Raw genomic sequence first — 7,320 nt, 5'->3', positions numbered from 1 at the left:
ACCCATAGTAGGAGCTGAACAAAGGCTTGTTGACTGACTGAGGGCCAGGTATGTTGACTGACTGCTAAAGAAATGCTTAACAATAAAAGCAAAACAATGACCGATCAATCAGCCATTGTCAAGGCCCCCTTGTCTCCTGCCATGGAGCAGGAGGGGTGAGGGCTGGGCGTGGGTTTGGCTGAGTCCCGAGACTCTGGGCAGATGCAGCCACATGGGGAGGAGGCAGAGGGAAGGGCCAGACCACAACGAGCAAGGCAGCTATTTTTACACCCACTTTTGTTCGGACACTTGTTTCTGTTGCTGGGAGACAAACAGCAGGTGCCCGGGATGGATCAAAGCCTGGAAGGGCAGGATCCCTGCAGGCAGATTCCTCCCTGGAGCCAGGGAGAGCTGGGCCCCAGTCTCCAGCCCCTTGGGGGCTCCCCAGGCCCATCAGGGGGCCTCCCTGGAGTGTGAGAGAAAGGGGGCTGGCTTATGTGGAGTCAGAGAGGAACCAGCTGGCATCCAAGCTTGGCCTGGGAGTGGAGTGACATGTGACAGAGCACTTCCCCTTCTGGGCCTCATCGGTAAAATGAGGGGCTCTCTAAGGGTCTTTGGGCTTGAATGTCTGTGTCTTCCTCTGGGTCTGTCCACCCTGGAATTCCCTGGAGAGCCTGAGGTCCCCTGGCAGAGCTAAGGCCTGAGCGGGTGAAGGGAGGAGGAAAAGAAAGAAAGTAAGGAGGAGAGGAGGGAGAAAAGAAAGGCTCAGTGTGCCCCCAATGAAGTCCTGGCCATTACCTCTCCTCCTCAGCCCCAGCCTAGAAGGGGTTTCTCTCCTGTTTATCTGTGGGAATCCCTGCCTTCCCTAAAGGTCTCCCTGAGGGGCCAGCTCCTCCAGGAAGCCCTCCTGGCTCCCTCTCTGCTGAAAGTGACCCTTCCCTCCTAGGCTCACTGGGCATTTTCTATTTCACTCTTCTGATGGGCTGATTTCATTGGAACCTGTATTCTGGTCATTGACATACACGTTTTACCTGCTCCAGCCCCCTCCCCCAGAAGACTGGGAGCTCTGGGTGTTCTGAAAGTCTCATTTTCTTCCTCTATAAATCCCCAGATTTGAATCCCCAGAAGCATTTAAGGAATGTTTATTGGATTACATTGATTGGTTGAAAATTGCCCAGAAAGGACTGTCAGAGAATTGGGTGGATTCGGCCAAATCTCCCTCTGCAATAAAACAGCATGAAGGGGGGCCCCCTCCTGAAATCTGGCTCCAGAGTTTAGGGATTGGGGCCCCCACTCCCCTCGGAAGCTGCCCCCCTGCTGCTCCCAGGCTTGACCAGATGGGGCCAGTTCCTTCTTTTTCATTTCCTGCTCACCTGCCCCTAATCCCTCAGAATCCCTTCCTCAAAAGACCCAGTCATTTCGCTCTCCATCACATGATCCAACATGGAAGCCTTGAAAATGCCCAATAGAATTGAGACAGAGAAAGGACCAGGTACTGGACCTGCAATATCATTAAGACTGGAAGTGTCCTCAACCCTACAGGTCTGCCATTTCTGTGCCAGGGAGTTACTCTTCCAGCCAATGTGGCCTAGACCACTTAGGGCCAAGCACCTTGTCCAGGGCCAGATCTCCAGGAGCTGTCAGAGACTTGAACCCAGGCCTTCTGGCTCTGAGGCCAGCTACTTCTCTTGCTCTAATTTAACTCTAGGCTGCCTCTCAAAGCCAGGCAAATGTTTACCAATTTTACAAATGCCTTGACAAATGCTTTAACAGCCCATTCCCCAAAGTCCCATTTGCCAAAGCAATCTTTCCCCTGCCTCCCCCCACTCCCCATGCCTACCCTGATCCCCAGCAAACTTCCAGAGAAAGAAACTGGAAAATCCAGCCTGGTCTAAGGCCCATGTCCTGACTCTACTCTAAAAATTGTTCTAGGGATGCCCATTCCCATAACTGCACTGAAAATCCCAGAACCCTAAAATCCCGTAGGATCCTAGGACTGTAGATTAAGAGAGCCAAGAGGGTCCTTCCAGCTTATTTACTTCAACCTCCTTATTTTGAAGATGGGGAAACTGAGGCCCAGAGAGGCAACTGGGACTTAGAGAGGAGAGCACTTTGCAGCTCCTGCTCCTGTGCATTTGGCTAGCTAGGGGAGAAGCAGCTTGTGGACCAGCGGGTAGAGCACCGGACCCAGGGTCAAGAAGACCTGAGCAAAAATCTGGCTTCAGACACTTCTCAGCTGTGGGAGAGGCTGGGCAAGTCACTTCACCTTGCCTACCTGAATTTCCTCAACTGCCAAATGGGAGTGATGATAGCACCTACCTCACAGGGTTTTTGCAAGATCAAATGAAATCCTACTTGTCAACAGCACTGAGCAGAATGGCTGGCACACAGTAGGCACCACAGAAATGATCGTTCCCTTTCTTTCCCTTCTCTGGTGGGCTTTCCTGGGCCAAGCCTGACTTGGGCATGTCCTGCAATTCATGTTCCAGAACAGTCTGAAAAGAGCCCTTGATAGACTGAATAGCATGAAACAAAGGGAGCTGCTTTACCACCAGCATGGAGAGGATATTCAGCAGAGAGCCAGCATTGACTGTGTTGCTTGCAGCTCAGGAGGGGTGTTGACTTGGGGGGCAGCAGGGAGTCCATCACCCCTGAGGAACCCTGGCTTCCTGCACACTTGGCCTCAGGGGATCCTGCAGGTACCTCATAGATCCAGCCTTAGTCCCTTGGACTAGTTGGGTTGCCAGGATGATTTCATTGCCTTGGGAAGGAAAAACTAGCATAGGCTATGTGGAGCAGATGTTGGTCCCAGCATCAACGACATGGCACACTATGCCATTTTTCAGTCTCGTGCCTCCTGGACAAATTGCCACTTTAGAAAGAATCCTTTAACAACTTACTATTTGACAAAAAAAAAAAACTGCTTGAAAAACTGGAAAATAGTATAGCGGAAACTAGGCACAGACCAACATCTTTTAAAAAAAAATTTTAATTTAAAAAAATTTTTAGATCAACATCTTACACTGTATACCAAGATAAGGTCAAAATGGGTATGCAATTTACACATAAAGGGTGATACTATAAGCAAATTAGGAGAGCAAACAATAATTTACCTGTCAGATCTATGGAGAATGGAAGAATTTATGACCAAACAAGAGATAGAGAACATTATGAAATATAAGATGGATAATTTTGGTTATTTTAAATTAAAAAGGTCTTGCACAAACGTAGTCAATGCACCCAAGATTAGAAGGAAAGCAGAAAGCTGGAAAGCAGTTTTTTTCAGCCAGTGTCTCTGATAATGGCCTCATTTCTCATATATATAGAGAACTTTGTAGAATTTATAAGAATACAAATCATTACCCAATTGAGAAATGGTCAACAGATATGAACAGACAGTTTTCAGATGAAGAAATTAAAGCTATCTATAGTCATAAAAATGCTCTATATCACTATTGATTAGAGATGCAAATCAAAACAACTCTGAGGTACCACATCACACCTATCAGATTGGCTAACATGACAAAACAGGGAAATGATAAATGTTGGAGAAGATGTGGAAAAATTGGAACACTAATGCATTGTTGATGAAGTTGTGGACTGATCCAACCATTCTGGAGAGCAATTTGGAACTATGCCCAAAGGGCTATAAAACTCTGCATACCCTTTTACTCAGCAATACCACTTCTAGGTCTGTTTCCCCAAGAGATCATACAAATGGGAAAAGGACCCAAATGTACAAAATATTTATAGCAGCTCTTTTTGTGGTGGCAAAGAATTGGAAATTGAGGGGATGTCCATCAATTGGGGAATGACTGAACAAGTTGTGGTATATGAATATAATGGAATGCTATTGTGCTATAAGAAATGGTGAGCAGACAGACTTCAGAAAAACCTGGAAATACTTGTATGGTCTGATGCTGAGTGAAGTGAGCAGAACCAGGAGAACATTGTACACAGTAACAGCCACGTTGTGTGATGATTAAATTTGATAGACTTATCCTTCTTAGCAATGCAAGGATCCAAGACAACTCCAAAGGACTCATGATGAAAAATGCTGTCCACATCCAGAAAAAGAACCATGGAGTCTGAATGCAGATTGAAGCATATTATTTGCTCTCTCTTTTTTTTTCTTTTTTTGTTTGTTTTTTCTTTCTCATGGTTTCTCCCATTGGTTCTACTTCTTCTTTACAGTATGACTAATGTGAAAATAAGTTCAATATGAATGTATCTGTAGAGTCTATATCAAATTTCACGCTGTCTTGAGGCGAGGGAAGGAGAGAGATGGGGAGGAAATTTGGAACTAAAAATCTTATGGAAGTGGATATTGAAAACAAAAAAAAATACATAAAATAAAACAAAATCCATCCCTAAATACCCCCCAAAAAAGAAAGAAAAAAAAAAGAAATGATGAGCAAGCATATTTCAGAAAAAACCTGAAAAGACTTGCATGAACTGATGCTGAGTGAATTGAGCAGAACCAGGAGAATATTGTACATAGTCACAGCAACATTGTGAGATGACCGACTTTGATAGACTTAACTCCTCTCAGCAATGCAATTATCTAAGACAATTCCAAAAGACTCATCATGAAAAATTCTATCCATATCCTGAGAAAAAACTATGGAGTCTGAATGTAGAATGAAATATATTATTTTCTCTTCTTTTTTATTTTTTGTTCTTTCTTTCTCATGCTTTTTCCCTTTTGTTCTGATTCTTCTTTCACAACATGACTAATGTAGAAATATGTTTAAGACTATTATACTTATATAGCCTGTATTAGATTACATGCCGTCTTGGGGAGGGGAAAAAATTTAGAACTCAAAATTTTATAAAAGTGAATGTTGAAAACTAAAAATAAATAAATAATTAAATAATTAAACCCCTCCCCCCCCAAAAAAAAGAAGAAGAAGAAAGCACCCCTGGTCACTGGGTCCCTATATGCCTACTCTCCTAGGACAAAAAGAATCTCTCTGATCCCAGAGACCTCTAAGATCATGGAGGACCAGAGAAGCACCTTACGTTGCTAATGTACAACCCATGAGAGTAGCACATTTTCGCAAAAGATACCAGGAGGCACGTGCCAGTAAGCTCCACTGGCCACCAGATTGCTCAGCTCTGTTCTGGTCCAGCAGGGACAAAGCAGCCCCACCCCCACCCTGGAACTCCAGGAAAAAGCAGCCCTGAAGTGTAGAACCCTGGCCTTGATCCAACTGGCAACAACAGTTAGACATAGTGTTGTTCAAGAAACTCAGGTGGACCAAAGAGCTGGAGTGTTTTCCCAAAGTACCCAGTGTGGGGCAAGGCCAGGGAGAGCATGCTGTGCACATCCCTTTTGAGTAAGCTAGAGTCAGGCTGCTAGATGCCCCCTCCACCTGAATCTCCTCCTCTCTCTTAGGGAAGGGGCCCAGTTGGGCCAGAGTGCAACTGAATGGAATTCTGCCTCCTGCCTTCCCAGAAAGCCCTGGTCACTGACCCAGAATCCCTTGTCCTGGACCCAATCATGAGTTGCTGTGCTAGCACATTCCTCAGGGCCCTGTTCTCTGCAGAGCAGAGAGTTGGTTCAATTCATGCTCATTCCTTAGTAAGTGCCAGCAAGGGTCCTGCTTGACCCCCCTTAGGGAAGATATTTACATTTTCCCAGGACTCTTCAGGAGGTCATTTCTTTCTGCAGAGGAAAATCATGAGCTACCCTAATAAGTGTTAGTTTTTCAAGGAAGCAAGATTTAGGTGCCTGTCGGGGCTTTTGCATCAATTTCTCTCTCTGTCTCTCTGTCTCTGTTTCTGTCTCTCTCTGTCTCTGGGGACCAGTGAGAATTAGGAAGTCCTCTCTGTTCTTCCTTGGGAATGTACACACTCCATCCTGCCCTCTGGACTTTCCTAGGTTAGGTATTCCCTGCCTCACACCAGGACTACTAAGGCCTCTGCCTGGCTGTCCCCTCAGCCTCCTGGTTGCCCTCCTTTGCTTCATTCTAGACACAACCGCCAGCCTAGTGTCCCGAAGTGTCCATTGTATGGCATCTCCCTCCTGCTCAAGAAGTGTCAGTGGTTCTCTGGGGTCCATAGGATCAAGTTCAAATTCCTTAGCTGGACATTCCAGGGCCTTTATCCCTCCATATTTACCTTTGTCTCCTACCCAGACTCACAACTATCATTCTTTTTTTTAAAATTTTTCCTTCATTTTAAACTGAAATACAAAAAAAGACCTTTCCATGTATGCCACAGAATATGAGAGGATTCAGTATAAAACAATTTTCCATTTCAAGAAAACCTATGTAATAAATACTACACATTGTTTTCAAAGTTGCCCAGCTTTTCTGTGCTTCCTTGTATATTTTTTTTTGTTTTCTGCTTTGCACTTTTTATTTAATTTTTTTCCTACTGCTTCCCAAAAGACTACAATTAAATGTGGCTATACATACATATCTAGCAACATACACACACAAAGACACACACACACATATATATGTAAGACCATACTGTGCATATTTCTATTTGTCAGTTCTTCCTCTGGAGGTAGATAGCATTCTCCTTCATAGGTCTAAGTCTTTCCATGTTTTTCTAAATCCATCAACTCATCATTTCTTATATCACAGTAGTATTTCACCACAATCATATGCATGTCACTTGTTTAACCATTCCCCAACTGAAGGGCATCTAGCATTTTAACCAATCTGACAGGTGTAAGATGATATCTCTAATTTGTTTGAATTTGCATTTCTCTAATTGATAATGATTTAGAGCATTTTTTCATATAATTATATATGGTTTTGATTTCTTCATTGAAAAACTGCCCGTTCATATCCTTTGACCATTCATCAATTGGGGTATGACTCATATTCTTATAAATTTGACAAAGTTCTTTATATATTTGGGAAATAAGACCTAAACAATGTTGAATAATATTGGTAACACATAGCGTGGTTTCCTAATTTTTCTCTTTTAATTAAATCTATTTTAGTTTTAACTTTGTCTGAGATCATGGCTACTGCCCCTGCTTTTTTTACATAATAAATTCTACTCTAGCTCTTTATTTTAACTCTGTGTGTCTCTCTCATTTTTATTGTATTTCCTGAAAGTGACATTGTTAAATTCTAATTTTTTAATCCATTACACTGTTTCTGTTTTATGGGTAAATTCATCCCATTCACATTCAAAGTTACAATTACTTGTTCTGTATTTCCCTCCATTCTATTTTTTCCTCACTATCCTTCTCACCCTATTTACCCTATCCCTCCTCACTAGTCTAATTTACTTCTACCTGCTGTCTTACCCTTCTATTCCTTAATCTACCTACCTCTCTAAGAGTCCCTCCCTTCACCTCTCTCCCCACTCTCCACC

This window comes from Vombatus ursinus, unplaced genomic scaffold (genome assembly GCF_900497805.2).
Source record: "Vombatus ursinus unplaced genomic scaffold, bare-nosed wombat genome assembly UNPS02004180.1, whole genome shotgun sequence".
Lineage (NCBI taxonomy): Eukaryota > Metazoa > Chordata > Mammalia > Diprotodontia > Vombatidae > Vombatus > Vombatus ursinus.
The sequence above is the reverse complement of the archived record's forward strand: the minus strand, read 5'-3'. Positions refer to the sequence as shown.